This window comes from Anticarsia gemmatalis, chromosome 17, assembly GCF_050436995.1.
Source record: "Anticarsia gemmatalis isolate Benzon Research Colony breed Stoneville strain chromosome 17, ilAntGemm2 primary, whole genome shotgun sequence".
NCBI classification, from domain to species: Eukaryota; Metazoa; Arthropoda; class Insecta; order Lepidoptera; family Erebidae; genus Anticarsia; species Anticarsia gemmatalis.
The window spans coordinates 4,503,856-4,518,567 of record NC_134761.1 but is presented as its reverse complement, the minus strand read 5'-3'; the positions used below and the strand labels follow the sequence as shown (position 1 = coordinate 4,518,567).

The 14,712-nt window shown below is 33.2% G+C and overlaps 1 protein-coding gene across 12 annotated transcripts in view; it reads right to left on the bottom strand.

Moving 5' to 3' along the window:
* The window catches only part of Ih (hyperpolarization activated cyclic nucleotide gated potassium channel Ih), a 257,619-nt gene that overhangs the window by 221,963 nt on the left and 20,944 nt on the right, over positions 1–14,712 (bottom strand). Inside the window, exon 1 of one of the 12 annotated variants that reach the window (XM_076124867.1) lies at positions 10,190–10,360. The exons of the other annotated variants lie outside the window; for them this stretch is intronic. The gene's annotated coding sequence lies outside the window, so the exon portion shown is untranslated. Of the gene's footprint in view, positions 1–10,189; positions 10,361–14,712 lie in introns of those variants that run through there. 12 annotated transcript variants of the gene reach the window in all.

The following is a 14,712-nucleotide window of genomic DNA, read 5'->3' as shown; positions in this document are numbered from 1 at the left end:
GTGCCAGTATAATGGTTTATTAAAAAAGTTTGCAAGTAACAAGACAAGTAATGATGATAAATGTTCCAAAATAAGAACAGGTCTGACTAAATTCTGCATTAAGGACTTCATGGGTAGATTCCAATGTGTTCTGATTATATTCTTATTAGACATTAAATGTAGGGGAACCTGTTGTACCTTGGCACTATGTGTACCTAGGCCACTGGGCTCGTTTTCAAATATTCGCGCGATACTAAATTCTACTGTTTACGGTATTCGATACGTCACTACAGACTATTCAATGTGCATTTAGTCGCATACCGCCATTAAGCCGGTGTTTGGTGTTATCGACGCTGAAACTTTTTTGTGTGAAAAAGTAAGTATTTCTAATATATTTTGAAGTCTAATAGTTTTAAAAGTTTTCTAATAGTCACTTAACTGTTATATGCTATCGGTTCTTTGATTTTACAAGTCTCAACACAATAAAAAACTTACGAGATACTTAAATTCTAAACTATATAAAATCACCGTTTTAGTGAAGTTGGAGTAGTGTTGTACCTCGGTCACTGTCGATCAGCTGTACCTTGGCCAGTGGCCAAGGTACAACCTGGATGTTGTACTTTGGCCAGGAGAATGTTTTATTAAATTATTTCACATTTACGTAATAATATTCCTAATTAAATATCTTTATTATTTCAGAAATCGATGCAAAAATCACTTAAAAACTGGAAATGGCCTGAAAAAGAGGAGATTAAAAACCCGCAAAAAGTTAACAAGAACAGAGAAATTTATCATGTTCCAGAGATACAGAAGTACTGGGATTTCTACTAAATGCTTAAGGCTGAATAATATATCTACATTATTGATAGTGTTTTTATAATAGCTAGTCCAAATGACTGATTAAAATTTAAGAGAGAAATAATAATTTATATATAGGTAAAGATAATCTATACTAATATTATAAAGCTGAAGAGTTTGTTTGTTTGTTTGTTTGAACGCGCTAATCTCAGGAACTACTGGTCCGATTTAAAAAATTCTTTCAGTTTTAGATAGCCCATTTATCGAGGAAGGCTAAAGGCTATATATCATCACGCTATGACCAATAGGAGCAGAGTACCAGTAAAAAATGTTACAAAAACGGGGAAAATTATGACCCATTCTTTCTTTTGTGACGCAAGGGAAGTTGCGCGGGTCAGCTAGTTGTTCAATATTTTGTTTTCCGTTGCTATGCTATATAGGTATATTGATTTGTTATATTATATTATGTGATATCGTCGCTGCGCCTGCCAAGTTCCACATGTGTCTTTTGTGAGATTTTGGAAAACTTTTTTTTTTATTTGGGACACAATATTCATTTTTTTAACATCAAAATACACATATGGAGTTTGGCAGGCGCAGCGATGTGATGTTACGAAACGGTGGCCAAAGTTAGTTGTTTTTGTTTAAATATTTTGTTTGAAAAGCATAAAAAAAAGCTATGAATATTATTTTAATTTTTATCATTTTAAAATTTTGATCATTTGAGAATTTTTTAAATGTTTTGTTAAATACTGTATACTGTAATAATACTGTGTACTGTAATAAATCCAATAAAATGATTTTAGTTAACAAAACTTGATAATTTGCTTAAATTACCCCCAAATTTCAATGTGGCCTAGGTACAACGTACTACTGGCCTAGGTACATAGGGTATGTTGTACCTTGGCCACATTTCCCATTTTTTTTTAAATTTAAAAATATTATGTAAGTATTAAATATACATTTCTGATATTTTTTTGGTGAGTACCCAAATAATTGACATTTCAAAATATGCAAACATGATTTGTGTGCTGCACGTCAAATCACAATAAAAAATATATTTCTAAAAAACCGGCCTAGGTACAACAGGTTCCCTTACGTATAAGGCCACGATCTAAGGTTTAACCTACAAACTGCAGTGTGTCAGTAAAGGGTATAATTTTGTAGTAACTGAACTATAATTTCCAAACAACATAAAGTTCTTAACAAAGTAATCAAACAAATGGTGGTGTTTTCCATACTTCGTCCGGAAACGAATTTAAAGAGGGACACGATTAATAAGGAATTGCTTCAAAACCGCTTGGAGGGCGGAAAAGAAAAAATATAATAAAATGTAAGTGTAATATTTCCGAGATATTTTTAACAAGTGTTCGCGACAGCTTGCAAGATTAGCGATTAAGTCCGTTATTTCATTAAAAGTTGATCCGCCAGTTCAAGTCGTGCTCATTCCGCGACGCTGCACTCTGCTATTGACATTTTATCAAGATGTCCGAGTCACACCATCACGGAATCTTTATTTTCTAAATCACAAATGTCATTTTAATTACTGCGCCATTCAGAAAGTTCATGTTCGGTTGAAAAAATATCTTTTTACATGTAATGATGAACACATAAAAGTTTTCTCGTTTATATTTAAAAATGGTTTGGTATTAAAGCGCGGGACGTGTATGGAACAAAAGTTCCGAGCAGAATCGAAAGTTACCTTTGTTGCGACTTCAAATTATTTCCCATTCCTCCCAATCTTCGCTGCCCTAAATATGAAACGGGACGTTTCACTGCTAAATATCAGTGGAAAAGCGTATAATAACGCTTATTTTTAAAATTATTACTGGAAAACCTATCGTAGATAATTTAGTTCACGTAATTCCTAAAAACTATCATATTATAGAACTCGTATTTTGTAGTGATACGATAATCTGTTGATGCGTATAAAAATAATTGTGCTACGAATGTCCCATCATTCATAATAATAGCCAATGAAAATGACAAAATCAGTGGACAATTACGGGTTGTTTTGATTGATCGATTTCATGCACAACTGACTAACTTTAGTGCGGTTGCAATGTTGCGATTTATGACCGATTCAACATAGATAAAAGTTGCGTTTTGAAACAAATTATTCACTGTTTAAACCAAATGTTACGGAAATTAGTTATTAAGCAGGCTATTTACTAGAGACGTTTTGACGTGAATATATTGATGGATGAGTAATTATTAAGATCAGAGCTTTAAAACAAACATATTCTTTACATTTCGATACCTCCTAAGAATAATGACTCAACTGACAAAATGTAATTAAAAAAAAATTACACCAATATTAAGATTATTGCTTATTATACACGTTTATTTAAAATAATAAAATACCTCAATTTGTTAGATGACTCAGTATACCTACGAGATTATAAGCGAGAGAGTATAGACAAACTTAATTCTAAGCTTCTAGGAATGATTTTCTACAAGTTATCTTAATCCAATTATTTTTTAATCTAATACTCTCCGTTGTGTAAAGCACTCTAATTAATAAAATATTTCTTTCTAATGATTCAAGATTATGATAATGTAATACTTTATAAGTCTTACTTAGAAAGGCCGAATTTAAAATTGAAATAAGTTAGAGTGATACGGTGAATCCGACTGTCGTCCGTTTTATAATGTTAAGCTGGTCACGTTTAGACCCGAAGTAAGCTGAACTTTACAAAATTGTATGTAAAATTATGTCAATACTATTTACTCTGGTTGCCCTTGTTCAGTACAAAATGACTGGAATTAGGATATACCTGTCAACGTTAACGTTCACAAGTCGTAACTGTATAGTTGTGGAGTTAATATACGTAGAGATTTATGTTCCTTAATCTAAGCGGGGATTATCTTATATGAGATAGTAGCTTTAAATTATAAAACGACTGCTAGTTCAATAGCTATATAGAATTAAGCAAATGAAATCCTATATAGAAAGTCCAACACGGATTACCTTAATTTTTGAAAACGATGTTTCAATAATTGATAGATTCTTAAAAGAACTAATCGGCATACTGTTTCAAATACAAAACTACAATATTCCTTTCAAAGTAAAATATACAAATATTAGTTGTATAACTATTAAACAATAAACCAATATGTGTAACCACAAAACCTCAACAATTTCCCTAATTATTCCTCCTCTATTACTCGCACACACGATTCACTCGCTCTGATATACGTCACTTTTTAAGACCCTCATATAAGGTTGATAGATTGCTTGTCGATCCCTCCTAGGATCCCACTTGTCCTAGATTCAGTCCGCAAATTGACGGCCAGCTAATTTCAGAACAGAGCAAATTATAATTTGATAAAAAATCCGACTTTATTATATTACTGTGACCCAAAACGGAGAAGAAAATTAGTCTGGCTTTTTGTAAATGTAAGAATCGGTTAACGATAATAACTAACCGCAAGAAAATTAGACAGTTTACATTGATTAATACCTCAAAAACCTATTTTTATGTAACAGCAAATATCAGAAAAAACCATAACATTCGAATTGAGTATCCATTATTTAACTAGAATCATTAACTCGAATCTGAAGATCTGAATAGGTGGAATACAGAAACCGTATCAATAAAGCACCGATTTAATCATCGATGGTAGGATCATATTATTATAAAAAGTCAAATAAAAATCTAAAACTACCTAACAATTACAATTCAACCTATGGAGTAATGATTAGTAGGACCGTTTCCTAAACTTTCCTACGACTAATTCAATAAAACGTATGTGAATCATCGTTAGCTATATCAATATTTTTATTCCCATATTTCCTAAATGATCAGAAACTGCGGAAATCAGCAAGGAATAAGGTCGAACATTGAATACACTCTCGTAACTTTTCTGTTCGCTTATAAAGCTAAAGTAATTTTCGAGATATTTCCATAGAGTCGTTAATAAAGTTTCTGGCCAAAGTAGAATGCCTACAAATACATACCATACATTTATTTTTGTAACATTCGAAACATTTCATAGCTTTTCCCAACTTGGTCGGATAAAATTCTCGTAACGAAAAATGTTTCTTGTATTATGAACTTATTATGTAAGTATACCTGCGACTTCAATTACTGTTTTTTTAATTCCATATAAAGACTTTTCTGAATAAACATCGCCATTTCATCAGAACTTTAAATAGTTGTATAAAAAGCTTTTAAAAGTCTTAATAACTGGAACACATCACATAAGTACCTTAACATTTTGGTTAAAATATCTGTAGTAGGTACGTTTCACTGCGACTACTAGCGACTGTCAAAAATCGGCTAAATATCGATCAATTTTGTATGAAAGTACGATTTACGATTTGTACGGATAGGCACCTCTAGCGGGGGCCGAGGGAACTGTTTTTGTTATACAATTAAAATGTCAAACTTTACAGACCGTAGAGAATCGCGCTACAACAGTGCTATAACAGAAAAGTGAACAAACCTAGATTTGAAATCACCACCAGCTTTGTCCACAAATTTCACAATAGGATTCCTTTTAGTTCTAACAATAATTTTAATAGTTTTATGTTGATCGTTTAATAGTTATGTTGGCGCCTATTGAATACTAATGCATGATAATACTGGCCTGTGACCCCAATTTGGCGCTAATAACACTACGCAACACCAATTTGTGCGGCAAATATCTCTATTAATATTGTTCTAGAACATTCTATTGACCTGTAGTGCATGTACATTGTAATACATACATAGTATAAGTTATCGTAACCCCGCCTTCGACGGCAAACAGTGTGGTAGGTTATTGAAATAATTATGTAGCTTGCTGTACACTTCTGTTATTAGTGCTTTGTAAACATAGGTTTAGTCTTGATGTAGAATGTAGATGGAGAAATAAATGGCCCAGTGACATTGCCTGACCTTTTTTCTTCTAATTTGGAGTCAAATAAAGGATTAAGCGAATTTAATTCGTAGCATAAAGCAATATAAATTATATAGCGGACATTTTATTATAATTTTCCCCCCGAGCCTTCCCGCCGCGTCTGTCTGTATTTCTGCCTCTCTGTTTGCAATAAGCTTAAACTATATTGAACGGATTTTCACGCGATATTCACTAATAGTTTGAGTGACTCCCGAGAAAGGTATAATTCGTTAAGATTAGGACGGAGCCGTCTCGGGCCGCTAATATTAAATAATAATCATACAAAACGTAAATCTAATATAAAAAATTCTCGCGTCACAATTTTCGTTGCCATACTCCTCCGAAACGGCTTGATCGATTCTAATGAAATTTTGTGAGCATATTGAGTAGGTCTGAGAATCGGCCAACATCTATTTTTCAGACCCCTAAGTGTCATTTTGTCATTCATATGGCAAAACAACGTTTGCCCGGTCAGCTAGTAGTATTATAAATTTGGCTTGATTTCTAGAAAACATAAATTGAGCTGGTTATTGTTAAACTATCTATCTTCATGTCCTTTATTTATCAGTACCGTTTCGTCTTGCAGACAGTAAGTTTAGCACGAACGATCACGTAGGGAAGGCGGCACGTCGTGACGGATCACCGCTCATCGTGACGTACGACGGCTTTTACACACGTTTATTGTCGACTTTTAGATAGTCTTCAATATATTATATTTTCCTTTGTTAACGTGTAATCGGAAAACGCAAAGTTTATGAGCCGATTATTTTCTAAATATTATAAATAATTAAATTTAACCCGTTAATGTCCCACTCCTGGGAAAGGGTCTCCTCCCGTACTAAGGGAGAGGTTAGGCCTTGAGTCCACCACGCTTGCCAATTGCGAGCTGGGGACTTTGCATACCTTCTAGAGCTGTGTCATTTTCTAAATATATGGTTATTTTTTTAAGTAAATTATAAAAAGAGTAGTGATTTCTTACTTCTATCGCCCAGCTATCGACAAATTTTATATCAAAACCTAATCAGCGTCTCTAGCGGATACAGCAGAAACTAATTTTTCAGTATATTTTTAATGTCAACCTTCCGATACTCGATAACACCGATAGTAGAAAATTGCACAGAATTAGTTATTGCAAATTTCGATTTTAGCATCTTATCTCCTATTTTTTTAAGTTTCATTTACGACAGCTTTCAAAAATATGTCGATCCTATTAACACAAATATCAACTGCAAAAATGTGTCCTGTTAAACCAAAAGCCGTAAAACGCAAACATAACCGGCATACCAATCGCACGAACAGATAAAAACAATAAAAACATTCATTCCACGTCTGCACAACCCGATAAACGTATGCATTATTGTTTCAAAAATTTGCCGCGCAATATACCGTGTTTGGTTAAAGTCGTATTGCTTTTCTTTTTACTTTTCTGTAGCCATTGGTCAACTTAATTCAAGTTATTTGAGCTATCGGACCGTCTACAACATAACTATTTTCCTAATCGACAACTATGGTCGTTTTTTAACGTGCTTTCTAAGGCTGAGTTCATGGGCCACCAAAAGAACACCCATCTATAGAATATTCTTTTATGTCTTGCCCTTACCCTACGTTAAGTGGAGTTGACGCAACATGATTTCTTTCTCAAAATATGCTGTCCATGGGATTTAGCTGATATTTTTACAACCTGCCTGACATCAGCCCTCATCGGGAATTCTACCCATCTATAGAATGTCCTGATATAGGTGGCTTAACCCAGAAGGTATATATTGGTAACATTCCGGTAAACGCAACGTGGTATAAGCGGCTCATTTGTATTTTACAGCAAATATACACGTTATTTTAAACAAAACCTTAATTAATGTTCAATAACAGAATACTATGGGATGAAACGAGTTGCTTCGTTTACGGCAAGGTTATTAATTATGCGATACGTTAATGGTTAATGAGCATTAAACTGCTCTTTTATAGTATCTGGATTTTTTTTTCCTGTGCAAGGGAACCTTTGATCCTGGCCGGTAACTATGTAATCTAACATATCTACAGCTAAAATCATTTTAGATAAATAAAATAACTGAATAATTATACAAATGGACCGTGCTACGTAGGTGCTAATAGTTCATGGGTCTTACACAACAAATAGAAAAGTTTCGTAAAATTACAGAACATCTATTTATGTTTTATATCAACGTTTTTTTTTCGACAAAAACAGAGTTCATCAACCTTTCCATAAATAAGCTGAAATTTTAAAAGAATTTTCTTTTATCTCGGCAAAATCTGTTGACAGCCCTTATGCGTTGTTGACGCCTGAAGGGCCCTTCATCATCATTATCGACTTATATCTAATCTTAAATTTATATCTACAGCTTCCCTGCGCTTGTTTATGCCCTTGTTCGTTAAATTCCCTTCCTTTTTCCTTGCATTATTTATATATAATACCTGAATACTAAATAAGTGTAATAACTATTACATATTTATAAAATAATGTCCGCGTCTGTCTGTCTGTTCGCGAGTCTAAATCTACTAAACCGATTTGCATGCGATTTCCACCAACGGGTACAATGATTCCTGGAGGTATCGTGTTGAATTTGTAGTTAAAGTTGGGCCTAGCTGCTAGTACCTACTTCAAAAATCTCGCAAATTATAAACCTCGCCAATACCGGTATAGTAAATTGAAACTCTATTAAATTATTTTCTTCAAAATTTCCGTCCACAAATTTCAAGATAAGCCAGGTCTATTGATTTTCCTCAATTAATGTACATGGAAGGTAAATTGAAATTAATTGGCGTTGATATCCCAAAGCAAATTCATAATCAAAGACGTCAAATTAGTCAAATAGATCAGAGGGTAATTGAATATTATTTAATCGACGCAAACTGAATCATCTTAAACCGCTTATGATTTTCATAAGACGTATTATGATGAACTTAATTATAAAGTTGGGAGGTTAAACCGCAGTAACTGGCGAAACAGTTTAATTTGAACTGATTAACGTGAAATGGGTTAACACACCTTGCCGCGAAGGAAAGATTTTTACTAAAAATTTCAGTTTACTTTGCAGAATAAAGACTCTTTGCTAATTAACTATTTTAATTGTTTTTCTCCGATTTAAAATGTATCCACGCCAAATTGTATCCAGAACGATTCAGCCATCTTGACGTAAAAGAGGGACAAACAAACATTCTCATTTAATATTATTATGGCATTACAGGTGCTATTCATTATCTAGCATGAAACAAAATGATCCAACTATAATACGTTATATAATGCTAATGGCCAGAGCTTTTTATACCAAACTTTATTCTAAAAAGAAATATCAACGTAGCTTTTAAAACTATTCACAGCCAGAGAAAATCTAATTTGCGTTCGAGAAGCCCGATTGTTCTCCTAAGACAACGGCAGTAACGGAGTAACGGGACTAATATTGTTACAACTGAACTGTGGGTGGACAATCGTATTACATAACATGTCTACTGTTAGGGATATTTATACAAAGGATTACAGACTTACGTAACATTCCCCGTTTCGGTTGATGAAAGGTTAAGTTGAACACATTATTTAGAGGATTTCACGATCTTTATGAAAATTTAATGAACTATTAAGCGTCACAATATGTTTTCTTCTTTACTTTACTTTATTTTATTTTATTCAACGTCTTGTCTTAAATTTTTAATAATAGTAGTCGTAAATCTATTTATTTTAGTAATTTGACGTTTATTAGAATCAAAAACCTTTGACCAGTAGCGTCCGTAAAATCAATGCGGCGTAAGGGCCTATGATTGATTCGCTTCGAGCCCTGATTGATTAATGACTCTCTGAGCAACTCCCACATGAACTACAGTTCAAAATTCACTTAGCGGTGTGTTCTTAGTGGCTTCTACTTGAGCCTTCACTGAACATGACTAACTAGTTTACATTGACGACTTTATTATGTTAGCTAATTACTCCGATGAATACGTGGGAATATGCAAGTTATGTTTTACTTAATTTGTTGTTAATATGTTTTAGATTATGCCAGATATTCTCATAAGTTATTCACAATAAAGATTCTTCAAGTATATTAAAGTAACACGAAGTATTTAAAGCAATTAGCGGGAGCAACCGAAGCCAGGTGACGTCACGTCAATACTCACAGAAAGTAATAAAACTTGACACAATTTTAAAGAGCGAGCAAGTAAGTACGCGGGCTCAGCACCTCCATATCGATTTTTCACTAAGTCTATTTTCGCGGTGCTCGTCTCGTCCCAAATAGGTAGCATTGTACGCGCGGATTCGTCGCCATTCGTGGCTTTCGCCGTCTACGGTGCCAGCTATTGTGTACTTCACCTCACCACACTTGCACTCCAAGAAATTGCTGTGCATTGACTGTTTACATGTTTTAAAATTGATTCCGACTTCTTGCACCGAGTTTTGAGCAACCAAATTCGATTTGAAATTAGAAGGCTACCTACATTTTAATAAATTTAACAGCAGGTATTTCTCAAATAACACGTTCACACTTTGTAATTCACAAATAGCATTTCGTGAACCTACCTTTTTTCAGCTCAAATCTTCGTCAATATATTTTTAGGTTTCACCGAATCCTATGTCTATTGCTAAGGGAATTTAGGTAAAATTGACACTTGACGTAGGTAGGTCGGGTCAAGTCACAAATATAATCCGAACTGTTGTCAATGCTTAAACCTTAACGAGAGCCGCGTTGACTGCTAATGTGAACACGACAATTTGAAATGACAAATTATAAACATACTACAAGAATAGTTAAAGTAGTAGTTGCTAAAGACTTTTCCGCTATCAAGTTGTCAAGTAAAACAAATAATATATGTAGTTTATACAATTTATGATGCAACAATTCATATTGATAAGTGGCGCATGGTATAAATTACCTCCACACGTGTTTCACAATGAATACGTTGTTATTATAAAATTTACAGCTCATAAATCATTGCAATAATAAAGTATGAAGTTTAAGTATCAATCTTCATTATACCTTGTTATATATTGCTTGATGACATCAGGGAATAAACCGTGAATAAACTTATGTATTAACATAACAATGGTAGACAATTGTTCGTAATTATTTGATCACAATGCATGCATGTACATTATATGCAAATCTCTATGTTCTAATTAAGTAATAAGATGCACATTTTCAATGATAACCTTGTTCTAGATCGTTTGTCGTCGTTTTTATTATACGAAGTTTAGTGTTCTATAACTATGAATAATTTATATAGTACCTAAGATAGTTTTCTTTACGATTGACATTATGTGCGTCCACGTTTATGTGTAATGATTATATGGGATTCTACTATGTTTCAACATAAAACTAAAAAAACTTTGACACGAAGAAGAAGAACATAAAACTACTACTAAGAATTTTTCACGAGGAAAAAAATTTAGTTACAATCTAACCTAATCTGAAGGATCGCAAGTACATAACTGTACTAGGGAATATGTTATTAGTTAAAACTCAATTGCTTGTTATAAATTTTACCATAATTGATAAATAATAATTCATCATTGTCCCATTTTTACGCCTAATTCTCTTTCAAAGTCGTTATATCTATTACTTTGAAATAAACTTCGTATTTTTATTAAATCATTCAAATAGGCTTATCCTTTCGTTACACAGAACAGCTTTACATAATAGCCCGACCATCTTGCTCTAAAAATCAATATTTAAACTATTTACTGGGCACACTGGGCGAATTTTCGAGATTGTTTTATCTTCACCTATAGCCTTAAGGTGAGACGATTCATTATTTTAATATTAACTAGGAAACTTCGAGGCAGTTCAACAGACTGACGGTCAGAATATAACGATAAAGTTCATGTCAAATTACGTCATCAAACTTCATTGTCATTCATTCCTGTTTGAAGGAAGGAAGGATGTTAACCGAACGCCTTTGCCGAAAAAAACTGCATTATAAACAGACTTTTGACTCGATTGTATCGAGTGTTTTTTAACATTTGAGAGACATATACGAGTATAAAAGTTGTAATTTTGTTATTACGTGCTGATTATTATTATGATATGTCTTACTGTAGAGATACACACGTTTGTTTTCTGCTGTACCTAAATCGTAGTACAATTACCGTTTTGTAAATACATAAATACATACCTAATACAACCACAGCTGTAATCCCCGAAGTCACACCACGTAGGTGAAAAACACCTACGTTTCGCTATTAACAACGTTAGTCTATATAATTATAATGGGGGGCGATAATACTGCCATTACTATCTTGTACATTTAAATGCTTTTTAATAGTCCAAATCCTTAGGCTTTAACAGTTACGAGGAGATACGATAACGTACTTATCACAACGACATGAACAATCTCTATAAACACAATGATAAATTAGCGGAACTATCCTCCTCTTCTGAATGGACCACAGATTATACGACTCTCATTATTTTATGTCTAATCTGTGGCTGACACTTTTTGTAGAAGTCCATTCGTAAATTAAGTTCATAGATTCTTTATATCTAGAAAGTAATGTTATTTTATTGTTTTTTATTCATTCATAAACATACATACAATTAGTATATCTATCTTTGAACAATAATAATTAAAGCTATACATTAAATTAATACATTTATTGTTTTTAGTAATTATTATTACATTATCGCGCATCTTAAGGCTTTTTAACCAGACAGTCATTTCTGCGCTGGATTTACGCAAGGAAAGGAAATTGTACTGAATAATCAAACTAAAGAAAAAATATTGAACATCTATATGCAACCTGGAATCAAGGAATTACTACCCAAAACATACTAGTAATTTGGGAATCATTTTTATGTAAACAGAGCCGCGCCTGTTAAAGTTATTCATAATACAAGTTCGTTGTAACCAAGAGACTATGTCAACACATTCTCAATTTGTAAGTACGTAATCATAAATTATCCCTTCTGTATGAAATCCTAACAAGACTTAAAGCTTCCCAACAATATTTATGATGAGAAGATAAACATTGAAACGGCAAGGCAAGTCTAAATTAAACACAAACAGAAGCATGTAACCGTGAAAAGCAAACAGATTAACACATCAACATCTTAAGGACTTATCATGAAACATTATTGAGATTAATGAAACTTAAATGATGTCCTTCGAAGGGTTAATAGGTGATCGGCACCTCCCGCTATGAATGACGGTTATGTGTCATTAGGAAGGTCTACGAAGTTGGAACATGAGATAATTTAACATTGTTCTCGAACAGAGGACAAATATTCTCTTGGTCTAGAAATAACTTAAGAAACAAAGACGACTTTCGTCATCATCATTAACAATATTTAACTATTTTAAACTCTCGCGACTTGTACACACAGTCTTATAAGGCAATGCGTCTTAAACGTGGTTGAAAATTAATGATAAATTAAGGATTCATTATTTTATTGGAAACGTCGGTTAAACAATTTTTTTCATCGCATTAAAGACCAATTATAATATTAAATATTAATCTACAAACTGAGTTACTTTTTTTCTGATTATGCTCATTTCATTAATATATACATATATAATTATAACAGACTGGAAATACAAAGAAACGTGAAGTAATTTTCTATGAATGTAACCAAGTGCATTGAAAGACGTAGCATTTTCCTAATGCGCCTCACATACAGTCCATAATTTTGTATTACTATTTCAACAGCCTTACACATAAAAGCTTCCTTTTATTTGTAAATAAAACTTCAAACATCGTGTGTATTTGCCTTCACAGTTATTATTCGTGTCGTTCTAGGCGGTCTACGTCACGCGAACCACATTCAAGGTCTGTGAATGCAGTCATTAAGTTTAAAAATGTATTATAAAACACGGAGGAGCACTTTGTAAGGTTTTTCTTTATAAATATAGGGACCTAATGATGGGCATGTGGCGTCAACAAATGACGCGACAGGTTGCATGCGAGGAAATGAAATAATGGCATGTTATTTCGCGTGTCCTTTTTGATTTGTACTACCTGGGTGGGACTTTACAGCTGACGTATATTTTTTTTTTTAATAAAATATTTATTAACAAGTAATCTCACTCATAAAATGATATTTTCACGTTAGGTTGCATGCGTTTCTATATTCTTCGTTGCCACTGTTTTCGATAGACTATTATAAGCACACTTGTAACAAAATAAGCTTTAGTAAATCAATGTAATTCAGGAGCATTTAGCGCGGTTTAACTTTAATTCTGTTTATAGATTTGATACATTGGCTGTCACTTTATTGAGCATAGGTATATAAACTGTGAAACTGGTCCCAAATCTTGCAAACTACGTTCTAAGAAGTTTTTTAATGACTCTATAATCGCCTAATCTCTCATAAAATATTTTCTAACCTGTGCTTCTTAGCTCAAACAACTTGTGCAACATATTCTCCGTATTCCCATTAAGTTGATTATAGTTTTCACATGTTTAACAAGTTAGGCGTCCGCTCATAAGTTTTGTACGAACACGGGAGGGTGAATTATGTAGTACTAACAAGCTTTAATATCCGGACATTAAGGCGTTGCGTGTACAAAGAGTTTCGTAACTCCCAAAAGTGTGCGGTTTCACGGCCTATTATATTAACAATTAAGTTTGTACGGCAACCACTCAACTATGTTTGTAATTATTATACTTTCAACAACCCTTTGAGCCGTAAACTATAAATATGTGTGTATGAAACTAAAATCGTCGTATTGTACAAGATTTCTATTTATAGATTTTACTACCTAGACGACACATTAAAAACAAGATTGTTACTGATAGTTACTGCTTTTTATTAACATGTATGGATATAGCGCCCGTGTGAATAGACCTTCATCTCTATATCCAGGTCAACACAAGAATGGAAATAGGCCCCTAAAATATCCATGTAAATCAGCACTTCTAACCCTTAAATATTTATAGCTACAACAAAATTAGACTAAAACTTTATACATTTTCGGCGATACTTGTAAAAACATATGACTATTAAAATCTAGCAAAGAATTCAGCTGTAATGTTCCGGGCAAGTGCACAAAAACCATGTGAAAGTAGTGGTTCGTAGCGGCTCCGTCGTACATTTTACACGAACTACT